The sequence below is a fragment of the Gouania willdenowi genome, chromosome 20 (assembly GCF_900634775.1).
Source record: "Gouania willdenowi chromosome 20, fGouWil2.1, whole genome shotgun sequence".
NCBI lineage: Eukaryota > Metazoa > Chordata > Actinopteri > Blenniiformes > Gobiesocidae > Gouania > Gouania willdenowi.
The window spans coordinates 25,705,074-25,721,044 of record NC_041063.1 but is presented as its reverse complement, the minus strand read 5'-3'; the positions used below and the strand labels follow the sequence as shown (position 1 = coordinate 25,721,044).

The 15,971-nt window shown below is 38.8% G+C and overlaps 1 protein-coding gene across 1 annotated transcript in view; it reads left to right on the top strand.

The window, feature by feature from the left end:
• Positions 1–5,016: 5,016 nt before the first annotated feature.
• hgd (homogentisate 1,2-dioxygenase) overlaps positions 5,017–15,971 on the top strand; it is a 24,943-nt gene continuing 13,988 nt past the window's right edge. The window contains exon 1 of the mRNA XM_028434956.1: positions 5,017–5,040. The gene's annotated coding sequence lies outside the window, so the exon portion shown is untranslated. The remainder of the gene's footprint in view (positions 5,041–15,971) is intronic.

The following is a 15,971-nucleotide window of genomic DNA, read 5'->3' as shown; positions in this document are numbered from 1 at the left end:
GGAGCAGAGATGGAGAGATGAATCGAGAACGTAATTTTAAATGAAAGTCTATTTAACCCGCTGAGAATGGCGTGACCCCTATCCTCGCCTCAGAGCCCATCACTGTTAAAAGGATCATTTTCAGAATTCAATCCAAAAACTTCAGTGAAGCTGCAATTTACTTTCCCTTTTTTCTCTCTCTCTTCTTTCTCCCATCATCATCATCATCATCATCATCATCATCATCATCATCATCCCCCCTGCGTTATAACGGCCCAGTCACAAGATAACAATAAAATATATAAACCTGAACCTGCACGTTTGTATTGTCTGATATTCAGCTTTATTGGCCTCAGGGATACAGTAATTGATCTCTGCAAAGTTAGTTAAGATAAAATTGGTTGAGTTTTTTTTTTTTTTGTTTTTATTTAATTTATTGGTCACTATTCTTTATTAAAAAAAAATAAAATTCTACATTAAAAGCCTCGTATTGAACAAAAATAGTTATTTGTTCATATTTTTTTATTATGCTATTTTAGTTTGATTTTAGTTACCTGCTGCTGAAACTGCACATTTCCACTTTTTCAGAGGCCTTTAGGTTCCTCACTAAAGCTGTCCCTGAACCACCTGCAATTTTTTTGATTTTGATTTTTTTTCAAACTTTTTTTAATTATACAATCACACAGTTCAAATCACGTCATATTAAACATTGTTTAGTACAGTCAAAGCTGTATGTAGAACACCAATACAAATTAAATTACAGTAAATGGAGATCATTTCAACCATAGATTTCTTTCACACCTGCAACTTTTATCTTTCATGGTGTCACAACTTCCAGAGCTTGTTTATTTACGCACAAATCCTCGTATAATGAGTGTAATAATAGCAATATATCCACACACACACACACACACACACACATATATATATATATATATATATATATATATATATACAACAACAAAAAATAAACGTTTTTCTGCTTGGACGCGCGCGCTCACCACGCAGACGTGCGTAATACAGACGGGTATTTAGAGTCGCTCTGTAATTTGGGGGCCACAATTTGATTCATTTATCCGCGCACTGTTATTAACCCTGTGGAAAAAGCGATGTCAGCCTCCATTTGAGTCAGCAGGACATTCAGGCTTTGTTTAAATGCACTAATTGCGCGCATACATTAGAGAGAAAGAAAGGGAAGAAATAGGCATGAGAGCAATTTTCTGCAACATTTTCAATTTTCCGTTTGTTTGACGCGCAGGTGAAGGAAAGGAAAAGAAGGTGTCGTGTACCTTTAAGAGCTGATTTAGCGCCGTTCCGCTGCGCACGAGCCCCGGTGTCCACATTCAGGTGAGTAGGAGGATTTTTGTGTATTTATTTGGATTTGACAAAATAACACATTTCTCTTATTGTGGTGAAGGCAGAGGAAGTGATCCTAATGAAGTCCATCAATCAGCAGCAGCAGGAGTTCTCAGACCTCACATGTTATTACAGTGGCGCCATCTACTGGATGACGTCATGAACTGCTCCCAACAGGTAGGATTCATTCATTCATTTAGTCACGTGCTCCTCATTAAGCGTTAATGGGTCAGATACAACGTAACGAGCCAAACACGTGCACGTTTATTCAACAACAACAACTTCAATGAGAAACTTTATTAAAACAGCCATTTTTCTGCTTGATGTGACATTGATTTCCACTTTCTTTACGTTTTTATTGAGCTTTTACACAGTTTCACATGTTGAGAATAAATTAGAAATTTCAAGAATAAAGTTGAGGCATAATGTCGAGATTAAAGTAGAAAAAACAAGATCAAACTCAAAATGTCGAGATTAAAGTGGAAATTCGAGCATAAAGTTGAAATATGATGTCAAAATGTTGTGAATAAAGTCGAAATGTTGAGATTGAAGTTGAAACATTGACCATAAAGTTGAAATATAATGTCACAATGTCATTGTCATTGCAACAAGTACAATGAAAGGTAAGGTGCAGGCCATTCAGTGCAAAAAGACAACAAAATATATAAGAAATATGTAAAAACTTTGTTATCATAAAAACACAATACGACAAGATGAAATCAAATTAAATAAGCACAGTCTAAAAGTAAGTACAGCTGTAGTGTGTATATAGATTGAAGGATGATATAAAACAGAGGTAGAATCAGTCGCATATTACAGACACACATGTTATTTAGGATCTTACAGCAGATGGAAAAAAGCTGTTTTTCAGTTTATTAGTTGTGGTTTTGATGGGCGTGTACATCTGTATGACGGCAGTAGCTCGAACAGGAAGTGACCCGGGTGGTTGGAGTCCTTAAGGATGGTGTTGGCTCTCCTGAGACAGTAAGAGCCTGAAAGGTCCTCCAATGTGGGGAGAGGGCCCCCAATAACCTTCTCAGCCTTTTTGGTGACCCACTGGAGGTCTTTCCTGTTTGTCACTGTGCAGCTGGCAAACCTCGTGCAGAGGCACTATGTGAGGATGCTCTCATTTAAAGTCCAAATGTTGAGAATAAAGTTGAAAAGTCGAGAATAGGGATGAAATATAAATGACGAGATTAAAGTAGAAAAGACAAGATTAAAGTCAAAATTTTGAGATTAAAGTTGAAATTTTGAGATTAAAGTTGAAATTTCGAGAATAAGGATGATATATAATGATGAGATTAAAGTAGAAAAGACATGATTACAGTCAAAATTTTGAGATTATTGTTAAAATGTTGAGCATAAAGTTGAAATATAAAGTTGAAATGTCGAGAATAAAGTGAAAATTTCAAAAATAAACTCAAAATATCAATATCGTGATAAAAGTTGAAGGTTTGCTAATCTACGGAAGCTAGCAAGGGCCAGTTCACCATATGACAACAAACATCGGATCGTGGCCGTGTATTGATAAATGCGTTAAACTATGCTTCAAATTTGGGTTTAATAACAAACAGATTATTTCTCTTTTAGCTCATAAACACAGCGTTATAATCGCTTTAATGACTTTAAAGAGATATTGACAAAAAACCTAATCTGTTCAGAAGAAAAAACCAGTGAAGTTATGAAGAGGCGGAGCTTCAGTTGGTCTGTGGCTATGGAAACACATTAGGGCCATTTCAGATGGAGACTGTTGTCATATGGTGAATTGGCCCTAGTCACTTTCCGTAGATTTGACTTTAATGACAAACCATCAACTTTTATCACAATATTGTATTTTGAGTTTATTTTCAACTTTAATCTCAACATTATTTCAACTTTATTCTCGAAATTTCGACTTCATTCTTGATTTGCCCAAAATGATTTTGTCAGTCAAACCTGACCCTAATGTGCAGACAAAGTAAAGGTAAAAAATGACCCTAATCAACTTCCGTACATCACAATTATGTGTGTTTGAGGTATTTAATTTTATTTTTTGGCATGTCTGGAGCTGTTATTATAACTTCTGATGTCAGCCTGTGATCAGATGCATTGTTTCCACTCTGAAGGAGATAGGGGAGGATACTGTTGTGATTCCGAGGAGGAAAGTTAAGCAAGTGGAGCTATGGGTAAGAACGTGTTTAGATGAACTAACAGGCTGTAACACACAATCCTCTTTAATTTTCATTTCAAGTTGATTTCACTCCAAACTTCCACTTGTCTAAGTCTGTATTAGCCTTTCTCCACCATCGGTCAACAAAGGTTGGCTTCAGCACTCAGCGTAGCAGTGTTTTAGTAAATAAAGCACATTTATTTAATCAAGTCATTTCAGGACTCGTTTTGAAGTTTAGCTACTTTTGAAAAGTGTTTTGAGGTCTGTAAGTTTTATTCTGTAGAATTCCGACTTTACCATTTCTTTCTGTGGTCACGAGACACTGGGAGAGGGTCGCCAGATGCCTTCAAGAAACAACTAATGGTTTTTTTTTTTTAACAATTTGAGCTGACTTTTGCTTATTTTTACCATTTTTCTGCAACTACACCAAATTTGCCATATTTTAATCTGTTTCATCACTTTTTCTTGCCATATTAATGCTCGTTTTAATGCTTTTTTTGCTACATTGCTCCAACTTTTATCACATCTTTTCAGACATTTTCGGCACTTATAAACCCTTTCCACCACTTTTTCCACCTAATCTCACATATGTTGACCCATTATTGACACTTTTTACCTCTTTTCACCATATTTCATGCTTATTTTTTTTGCCAGTTTAACCACATTCAAGATTTGTCATGCCCATTATTTGCCAGTTTAAACTAATTGTTCCAATATTGACACTTTAAACCCATTTCACCCCTTTTTCATTATTTTTGGTCACTTTTACCCCTTTTATTTCTTATTAAAACAATGATTTACATCTTTAAGATGACTATAATAACAGTGGATATTATTCAGATGAATAAATAAATGTGGTTATCACAGATTCATAGAACAATGGACCATCATTTTACTGACTTTATGAATGGACCCTAAAAATCTCTCCCCTTTATTCCCCCTTATAGATGGTCCTGTCTCCACATGACTGTTCTTCAATGTTCATGTCTGTGTTCAACCACCTTCAGCTACAGTGGGGGTCTCCGCTCAATGGGACCTTTATTTTGGCAGGTCTAGAGCTGAAAAAGTTGAGAACCACTGGTCTAGATGAGTGGTTCTCGACATGTAAATCATGAAATATGGTGAAAAGAGGTTAAAAGTGACAATAATGGGTCAAAATATGCAACATTAGGGGGTAAAAGTGGGGGAAAGGGTTTATAAGTGCAGAAAATGTCTTGAAAGTGGAAAAGATGTGCAGAGAAGACATTAAAATTTGATGGAGAAGTGGGAGAGATGGGAGTAAAGTAGCAAAAATGCATTAAAAGGAGCAGAAATATGGCAAGAAAATGTGATGAAAATAGGTTAAAATGTGGCAGGTTTGGTGCAGTTGCAGAGAACCACTGCTCTAATCAAAGGAAAATAAAATGCAATAACAAACTGACATTTTTTGGCACATTTTCATCAGCAGTAACACCTGAAGAAGACTCATCCTCATCCTCATCCATGATGGGACCTGTGCTCTAGTCTGCTCCACAAGGCAACGCTGGAAAACCAAGAAGGAAAGAAGAAAAAAGGGGGTAAGTGTGTGTTGGGAGAGCAGGGAGGCTTTTAAGGCGCGTGTAAGCAAAGTTAATTAGCGGTTATTAACAGCTCGCATAATGAGAGCGAGAGGGAGTCAATTTAATGACTTTGTTAGCGAGGCTTTGGAGCGACAGGCCATGATCGAGACAACAAAGGCGAGCGCGCACGCAGCCATCATCCGTAATTTCCAGCGGTAATGCGGTCTGTTCAGAAACAAAGGGGTCTAATTTCGTTCAACTGACTCGATAATTTCTCCTTATGTAAGGAAAATAATTAATGACTTAATGCTTCAACTTCGGGAGGGAGAAGGGGGGGGGTGCAGAGGCCTCGCTTCTTCTGGAGAAGGTGCTGAGGAAATCAATTTCCAGGCCTATAATTATTTCCATCACGAATTGAAAACGCGGACTTGTGCCTCCCCGTTCCCGGTTTGTGTCTGTTCAGAGGAGAGTTCAGATTCCCCTTCCCTCAAACAAATCATGTATGGCAACAAATGAGCCACTTGTCATTATGTGGAATGATAGATTTGGCTGTTAGAATACAAAACACACTGGTTTGGAGAGAGAGCACGAAACTGGAGGCAAACTAAACACAAAAAAATGTAATCTGATCCTGATATTTAAAATCTATCAAATAAATGTTATCTTCTTCTCCATGTTTAGGTTGTAAGTTATAGAGGGTTCTCACCTACAGTAACTCAGATGCGTGGCCATATTGGAGGCACTCGGAGGTAAACACTGCAATGGATAACTATCCGAAACCACAGAAAAGCTTCTGAAAAATGCGTTTTAGATGTAAAGGCATACAGGGAAGCACGTGGAAAAGTTAGGTTTTATTGGTGGTGCAGATCCATATGAGTTGGTTCCATCGTCTTGGATCAATGACGACCTGGAGAATCTTTCATCTATTGCGTATCCTGATGTGGTCAACTACCTGGTTTTAACCTTAATCCAGTCTGGGTCATCCTTCAGATAAAGATCAGACCTTTTACCTGGAATACAATGAGAAATACAGCATATTTTAGCTCTACTTTTTAACAACTCTGTTGCTAATGTAGCAGGCTATTAAATGTGATTATATTAAGTCAATAATGCCACATGAATTACATTATTATCATCACACTAGAAAATGAGTTAAGAGCCGCTGCTATCAACAATTCACTTACAAAACAACAAATTCAGAGGTTGTCCAGATGTTTGCCTCGTAGATCCTGGTTTAGCTCTGCTAACCACTAGCTCCTCCTTTCCTCTGGTAACTGTTGACATTGTTCTCCCAGATTTGTTCTAACTTTTGCTAGTCTATAAAACTACAAATGTTTTTCACGGTGTGACTGATTGGTACAGCCAAAAACACGGCAATAATTCACCATTTCCTTTGGTTTGACTTTTGGGATCTGCTTTGTTTACCTGCTGAGTACCTCCAATATGGCCACTTCTGGTTTGATGACGCACTGTGAAAACCCTCTATTTTTTTACTTTGAGCAAAAGATACACCATATGGGGTGCCAAATGCACCCCGAAAAACTCAGTCGCTGTGTCATAGCCGACATATTTTAAACATTTAACTGACTTTCCTCATATTTATCTCATTTTTTTTCATTTGAGAAATACATTCATGTAATGTAAAACAGCATTTTCTACAAGTTGAATGTGAATCTAAATGTTAAATGAAAATGTTAAATCTAAATGTTAAATTAGTCGTTGAGTGATCCACAGGTGCTGACCTGCCAACTTTGCATAATTTTTAAACATTTAGCTTTATACTTGGTGACTGATTTAACATTGAGATTTACATTTAGATTTTTTTTATTATTTTAAACATTGCTATAGAACATGCTGTTTCACATGAACAGTGGCCCACATCAGTTTCCATAGATTTGACTTTATTAGCAAACTTTCAACTTTTATCACATTATTCTATTTTAAATACATTTTCTAAATTTCAATTTTAATCTCATCTCATTATTTTTGATTTACCCAAAATTATTTTCTCCATCAAAATTGGCCCTAATCTGCTTCTGTAAGGTTGAAATCCAGTTATTACAATTGAGTTTTGCTATTGGCTGAGAACGATGGTTTGTGACGTTTTGGTGGCTTGTTTCGTCACTGTTAGCCCCGCCCCTCAAATAAAAAACTATTATGGGGTTTACATAACAATCTGTGGCCAGTAGGTTGGATTGAGAGAATTGTGAATAGTTGTGGGTTAAACCCCCCCCCCTTTACCTTGGCCTTGTACCGGTTGAAGTCATCTCCAAAAGTGATATCTATCTTTTTAAAATAATGACAATTGCAGCGAGAAAGAACATTACCAAAAACTGGATGAAAGTTGACCCACCATCAGTGACTCAATGGACAAATACACTGGAGGAAATATACGTAATGGAGAAATGGACTCACTATCTAAGAAACCAGTCGAGACATTTTGGGAAACGCTGGACAAAATGGATTGATTACAGGATAAAGGACTGAATCTTCACAAGGAGCACTACCCCCCTAATTTATTTATTTTCTTTTTCTTTAATTATTTATTTAAAATTATTATTATTATTATTATTATTATTATTATTATTATTTTATTATTATTATTATTTTTTATTTTTTTTAAAATTTATTTATTTATTTATTTTTTTATTTTTTTGTTTTTTCTTCCTTGTTGTCCATGTAATATAAAATTGTAAATAAAAAGTATAAAAAAAAAAAATAATAACCCCCCCACATAATCTACTACACACCAGATTATGGTTGGTTTTTATTCTCTATACTCCTATTCAGCTGAAATTTCTTTTTTGAAAAATATCGCACCGTTATCCTGAGTCCATTATTGTCCATCGTAACGTGCTCCCTGTATCGTCCCAATCCTACAAAAGAATGATTATTTGTTGTCAAACTAGTGGTTCTACACCTTTGTAGTCTATGCTACATACAGTTTATTAACCTACAATTTTAATTTCTAAAGAAGGTTGAGGTGTTCATTATCCAAGCATTACACCAAGAGGCATATTTAAGTTCAGATGTGAAGGCTTTCTTGATGTCTGATTATTCTCAGAAGAACTGATGACTATCATGGTTATTGCGTCGCACAATTATCGTCCGCACGCGTGATTTCATCATTCCACAGATAAGTTGAAATAGAGGAAAAATGTGCAGCGCTGTTATTGATTGGGGGAACATGAGCGGACCGCGGGCCACTCTAGGAGTCATTGCAGGTCGAGGGGTCACTCACACCAGAGTAGCAATTTAATGGCCCCCATTGTCTCCACTGATTACTGCTTTGATCACTGGAATCAAGAGCCAGCGACTCTTCTGCCGAGCCCAGAAGCTCCTGAGCTAAAGAGGTCATCATCATGACCATCATCATCATCGTCATCATCATAACTATTGTTACCATCATCATCATCATCATCATCGTTGGTAGTTGACCATGAAAAAAACCTGCGGTGCTGTGTGTTTTCACAGCCGCGTTGCCCTTTTATTGATTGCGTTGCCTTAATTTTAATTCGATTGCGCTGGTGTCAAAAAATTCAGCAAGAATCATCGTAGTAATGAGATAATCAAAGTAATATATGCAAATCAGTTATGTAGCTAGCATATCAAAACCGGAGTGCTCCCCCCCCTTGAGTCTGAAGAAGTCCATTTATTCAGTTAGCGGCAATACCTTGCACAAATGGCGGGATGCAAATGATAGTTGATTAGACTAAATTAAGAAGCTCGTTCCTCTCTGACCTTGTCTGAGTTTTATGTAAATTCTTTTTTTTTTCTTGCTTTAATGGGATAAAAGTGGTTTTTACATCTTGGCCTTTTGTAAAAACCTCAACAATGTTGTTTTCTTGAGTGGAGCAACAATGGCCGATGTGAAACAACTCTTGGGTGAGTGTCTTCTCCGATCTCTCTGAAAGCTCAGAGTACGTTGACCCCGGAGCAGCCCCCACGGGGACAGAAAGAGTGCCGTTATAACTTCCTTGCTGTGGGGGAGTGTGTCTCGAAGATAGACTAGGTGTGGGTGTCTCCGAGTGCGAGTCTTCACGTGTGTGTTTACGCGATTATGTGTAGTCGCGTGTGTGTACTGTAACATATTGTGTGAGGGGGACAGCGAGTGCAGTCGAGACTTCCTCTCTGTGGGGTGTGTGGGGCCTGTAGATGGGAAAGGAATAAATCCAATATAGATTGCAGGGCTTCGCTGCCTCCCGCTGGGGACCCTCAGACTTGCAGGCCAGGATCGAAGTGCTTTTCTCCACCTAAATTGTCCTGAGAGGCCGTAGGAGCAGCTGAGAGACACCCCCCAACACCCCCCAACACTGCGGCTGCCTACGACCTAATGATGGTCCTGGAGACGAGCACACTTTGACACACACACACACACACACACACACTGGAAGAGCATTCAGACCAAAACTCACACACAATCATCCTCCAGATTGATATAACATTAGTCACACTCTTGCACCAGTCCAACACACACTTTGATGAGAAAACCACACTGATATAAACACATCGTCTGCTTACTCTGAAGTAGAACACACTTATTCCCCTGAACCAAAGACCAAACCAAACTGTCCACACACTCCTGACTGGGAAGTGAAAGGCACAACTAGCACGATGCTAAATGTCTGCATGATAATGCCATCGCTCCTTTAGGGCGTGTACTACAAAGCTGGATCTCCTCTTATCACTAACTTCTGGGATTTATTTGGTGTGTGCTGTATTACGATGTTGGCTAACTTCTTACTGGGTTAAATCACCATGGTAACTTAGACTGAACACATAACCTGTTCTGGACCAGGTTATGAAGTGGATCAGATCTAAGCGAGTACTATAGTCCCGCCCCCTGACCAATCAGTTCTCTTGTAAACTGAGCTGCCCGTCGTGAGAAGGTCCTGGTTGATGCAGATCTGACAGCTGAGTTTAGGAAAGAAAGATTATTAATAGATAAATGCAATCCTTTCATTTAGTGATGACATAATTTAGAAAAGATATAGATTTATATCTGATGGACTGATACAGTCATTCATTCATACGCTATAGTGACGCTAACAGCATCAGCTGGAACATACTGCAGTGAAACAATGTGTTCTAATCCCAGTGTGTGTGTGTGTGATCAATTGAGGAGGACTACCTGAATAGAAACACATCTGTGCTGTAATAAAGTGAAAGTGATCAGTTTATGCGTTTATTATTAATATTGGATAATATCACGTTTTTATGTGTCAGCAGCTTCCTGTCTGTGTTACTTCCTTCCTGCTTTTTCTGGTCTGAATTATGGATTTTAATTCTACTAATTTTAAAATAATGAATAATCCTCAATTGTGATGTAAGTTGCTCTGCATAGTTTCTCTGTGATTGTGATTGGTCTGACGCTGTAATCTCCCCCGTCACGGTAGCGCACACGTAGCCAGGCTGAAATCACCTGGGTTAACAAACATGTTTATATCCTGCTTTGTAGTACAGCTGCTCTCTGATGGAGAATGTTTGGTTTGGTACACCTAACAGAGATATATCACAGATATACTTATACAGCTTTGTAGTACAGGCCCTTAAAGTTGCATTATCTTAGAAACTATTGATTTTTTATCAACTGTACCGTAGAGTATCATCATCAGGGCTGTCCAGCAGCGAAGTGGAGATGTTCATCCTCACATTTAATGCTTTAGAAACAGCAGAAATAAACAAGAGAAAAATCACAGAGAGCATCTTCTAAACCCACTGTTCTCAACCTTGTGAATGCCTTCAAAAAACTAATAATATTTTTTGAACAATTTGAGCCCATTTTTTGCTTATTTTTATCATTTTTCTGCAGCTGCACCAAACTTGTCATATTTGAATCTATTTTCATCACTTTTTCTTGTCATATTTTTGCTCTTTTAATGCATTTTACCCAGACTTTATTATCATTTCTTAGTACCTGAATATTGAAAAAACACTTAAATAATGCTAAATTGTTTTTACGCTTTCATAGCGAGGTTTTTCAGACATTTCGATATAGAAATGTCGCAAAAGCGCAATGGAATGTGACGTACCTGGTCACATGACCACTTCTCTCCGAGAAAACATGGCGCATTACGTGTAAACATAAGAGGAGACCCAGACATTTCTAAGCATTATACTTAAAAATGACTAGTGCCACATTAGACGTGAAACAACAAAGGAATACGGAGCGTCATAAGGAGGTTTGGAGCGTCCGTCTTTCTGCAGCAAAGTCTCACAGGATGAGATTTGACGAGAGTTGCAAGGCTTCAAAACAACCTTCAATGGAAACACGTTCAAAGCGCAATTATACTTTGTCAAAACTTTATAAATATTGCTTTTATTTTGCGAAAACTGCAATGGAAACACAGCTAATGTTAGAAATGTTGCTGATAGCGGTAGTCATGGCATAGCGGAGCCTCCTCAGGCAGAGGCCTCAGTGTACAGTGGTATCTGGCCAGAACTGACCAGGAGAGAGTTCTGTAATTATTACATATCATGGATTATCTTTGCCATATTTAGATTTTGAACTTCTTCTGTCTCCTTTATTCCACTGGGAATCTGATCCCTTTGTTTGCGTCCCTCCCTGATTGCTATTTGATGCTAACACTCCTTTGCCTCGTTGCTTTTAAACACCTCTTTGTGTCTTTTGTTGGCCTACATTATGATATATATTCCTCTGCATAATCCAAATGATTAGATGTGCTTAGAGCAGGGAACCTGTATATCACACTGAGACTGTTGGTCTCTGAGTGAGTGAGCGCTACACACTCCGCCTTAATTGAATGCATTCTCACGACGGCAAACAAATTGCATACTAAATATCTCGGAACGCAAAGACGAGCACAGACGCTGCATAAACACGGGAAGCAAAACGCATACGCAACCAAATGCTTTTTGACATCAATAATTGGTAAATCCTCTGATTAACTTGTGAGAATTGTCCTTAGAGTGCTTAAGTAATTGTGTTTGTGTGTGTGTGTGTCCTTTTTTTTTTCATTGCACGCACGCACGCAACCCCCTCTCTCTTTAAAGCACATCTTTATAACCAAGCAATTCCAAAGCAATTTTCTCTGTGGGAGGAGAGTGTAATTTTCTATTCTGTGACACTGTGATGTGTAAGAAACTGGGAGCCGGTGCTAAAAGGTGTCTTGGTGTGGGTGTATGAGCTGCTTTAATGGCCAACGCGGGGTGGAGAAGCGGGCGCATGTCACACAGGCCACCATTTAATGACTCCCAAATAGTGCCCTCCTCGTTAGAGCTATCGTCGTGGAAACGCAGGGGCTTTGAACCAGGCTAGCGCTGCGCGCCGCAACACTCTTTTATCTTCGTATTAAACCATTTGCATAACATTAATGCGATAGATAGGATTCAGGAGATACTCAACCTACTCAGGGAGAGAAAGCCATCGCCGGCGACTCGTACGAGAGGGTATACTGCATGTCCTTGCAAATCTAATCAGCGTTAAATGGAGCTGTCAGTCGTGTGTGTGTGTGTGTGTGTGTGTGTGTGCTACTAAAAGCCATGTGTCAGGAGTCATTTAACATTAAACGGAGATAGTATGCAACAAGGCTGTAATTACAAAAATACTCGAGCCCAACTGATTTCTGCTCATTTGCGACACATAAATACATCATTTATTTAGCAGTGATACACGCGCAGAGGCGACATTCATCTGTCCTCACTGGAATTGAGGTTTTTTTTTACTTCGGCGCACAAAGAAGAAGAAGAAGAAGCAACAAATGAGAACAAATCACATTAATGCCTTTATTCTCTTGGAATGGCTGTTTCAGCTCGAGTGATTCTGAGTGAGATCTGCAGACTAACAAAAGAGTCAATTTCAAGTTTGTTAGAACTCGTGGAGTACGGAGTGAGCTGCCATTTACAAGTCAGAGAATAAAGAGAACGACACAATCCGGTGCTGTGGAGCGATAGGAGACGCCGATTAATGTGTGTCTCTGATTAATGTAATCGCTCGTGTTTTGCTATAGACAGAGAATATTTGTGACTGTCTCAGAGTGAAGAGGCTGGAAAAGTGTTGTTGTTTTTGTTCCCGTGAAAAAAAGATCAAATTTGGAGGATTTGCTTCTATTTTCTGAGACAATGGTATTTGGGTTTTTATGTTCCATGAGCCTTAACCATCAAGAAATTAAGGCTTGAAATATTTCACTTGTGACATGAGTCTCAATCATATATGGGTTCCACTTTCTGAAATGAGTGACAAAAAATATTGAACTTTTTTATAATATTGTACCTGCGCATCTTTTGTTTTTCGAGCAATTGATCTTTAATTTACAGACAGAACGCATCAGTCCATGGGTAATTCTCAGTAGGAGTTAATGTGTGTGTAGTAGAAAATGTTTTTTCTCGGGCATCCCGTAAGTTTAAGACAGTGGTTCTCAAACATTTAGGTGTTCCTCACTTTGAACAAAGATTAACTTCTAAGTCCCACCTGCGCCCATTGTCCCCCAAATAATCCTGACAAATATGACATTTTCAAATGTATTGAACTTACAGGGAACAAGCAACATCATATATCATAATTAATCACAAATCAAGCAAGTACTGTAGTTCATCCCACAGAACGTCTCTGCGCCGAATTGCACGAACCACGTTAACGAGGATTCAGTCAAACGACTCAGTTCCACAGAGTAAAAAAGGTCTCTGAGAACCTTTTGACATCAGCTCATAGAATATCCATGTCAAATTACAGCCCGATTCAATGAGCGTTAACGGAGGAGGAGTCATGTGAAAAATGGGGCCCCGTAGCATATACGGAGTGATGGGCCCCATTCATATATTGGTATGTGTCAATGATTCGGTACCATCAACTGGCGCAATATTTGACTCACAAATAAATGAGAAAACAACTTAAATGGCAATTATCAGAAATGGGGCGTGAAAAGGGCTCTGAGCGTGTTATCATATACATTCATAGAGTATTCATATCAAACTGTGTTCTGATCTAATAAGAACTAACAAAGGAGGAGTCATTTCCCATGGTGTACGGGATAATGGGCCCCATTTATATATTGGAATGTGTCAATGATTCAGTACTACCAACCGTCGTAATATTTGACTCACAAATAAATGATGATTTTTTTTATTTTGCCCCCCTGGGCCCCTTGGGCCCCAAATCAAAAATCGGGCATCGAAAATCGGGCTCCGAGTTTCGATTCGTACACGTCTATAGATTGGAGCGACAAAATTTCAGCCCGATAAGTTCCTGAATATCAGAGGAGTAGTGATTGTAACTAGTGTACAGAAGAAGAAGAAGAAGAAGAAGAAGAAGAAGAAGAAGAAGAAGAAGAAGAAGAAGAAGAAGAAGAAGAAGAAGAAGAAGAAGAAGAAGAAGAAGAAGAAGAAGAAGAAGAAGAAGAAGAAGAAGAAGAAGAAGAAGAAGAAGAAGAAGAAGAAGAAATAAAGAGAGGGCATTTTGAGTCTGGTAGCTCGGCCTAAAAAATAAATGTAAAAGTGCAGTAGTCAAAAATACAGGAAATAACCAAACATTGTTTTCAATCTGTGCCACAAAGGTCAGCTATTAAAGTCTGTTCCCCTGCATCTGAAGTACATGCTGATGTAAATCATTATTTCTGCACTTTAGTTCCACTTTACCTTTTGTTCCTGCTCTATTACTGATAATTGAATGTTCTTTTAATTTCTGCTCCAGTTTTAGGTTCTCATTATGACTTTCTTTGTGTGTAGGCGTTTTGTTTGGTGATAATGAGCTTTATTGTCAATGAAGAAAGGTTTTTAAGAAGATTGGCATGAAATTGAAAATGTCCTCTTGTTTGTCGCGCCCCACCTGTCATGTCTCCATTCCCCACCAGGGGGGCGCTCCACTTACTTTGAGAAGCACTGGTTTAGGCCCATCAGGCTTATTATTACAGCTAAATTATATATTTTTTAAAAACTAAATGAGGCCTACTGGTTTAAAAGTAGCTCCCGCTCAGATTTGCATTGTTCAAACACATCAGCGTTGCGTGTTGGTTACTTAGGGCAATGTTTCCTTTTATTATCTTGGTAGTTTTACGGTAAATCGGCTTTGTCTCAAAAGCAAAAGCTCTTGGATACAAAACAAAAGGAATGTTGCATGGTGGGACATCTCAGCGTTGTGTGTGTGTGTATATATGAAACCTTTAATAGTTGGAATAGCTCAAACAGTGTACCGTGTGTGTGTGTGCGATTACATTTGATAGGAAAAGCTAAAGATGCCATCACAGCTCGAAATTGGCTTGTAACTTTGAAGGAATTGTGTGTGTGTGTGTGTGTGTGTGAGAGAGATTGGTTGTTTATGCATAGAGGAATAGACTACACCATGCCAGGTGAGTGTACCGTTTACCATCAAACCATTGAATTCAGCAGGCATCTAATAACAAAGCATTTAGGGCCCACTTAGACATGCATAGATATAACTGTCAGTAGGCAACAACAGCTTTTTACCCCCGATACTCCACACTTCTATCACTGGACTCCAGGATGAAATTAAAATCTCTCATTTTCTGCCTCCATAAAAGGAGAAGATCAATTTCCGGAGACTGGGATGTGACATTTTTCCTGCCATTGGGCTTTCTCGTCTTCGCCACAGCACCGTGACTGCCTGCCAGCAGGAGGCCCGGCTCTGACTGCACGCCTCGCCGGAGAACAGTTACTTCTGCCGCCGCGAGTTTATTTGCGCCTCGCTATGAGAATTGCCATCATTTACCCTTCCTCGCCAACACCTCCCCGAAAAAAAAAGATAAAAGAAATGGACAAGCAAGGGGGGGGGGGGAGCGAATGAGAAAGACGAAATTGATTCTTTTTGATTCCTTCTGCACGAGGGACATTAGGTACACCTCGTTTGACCGTCTATTTGGGGAAATGAACTGAATACATTAGGTGTGAAGTAATGTATAGGGCAGGGGTCACCAACACGCTGCCCGTGGACACCAGGTAGCCCACATGAACCATGTGAGGGGCCCTCAGAAGCT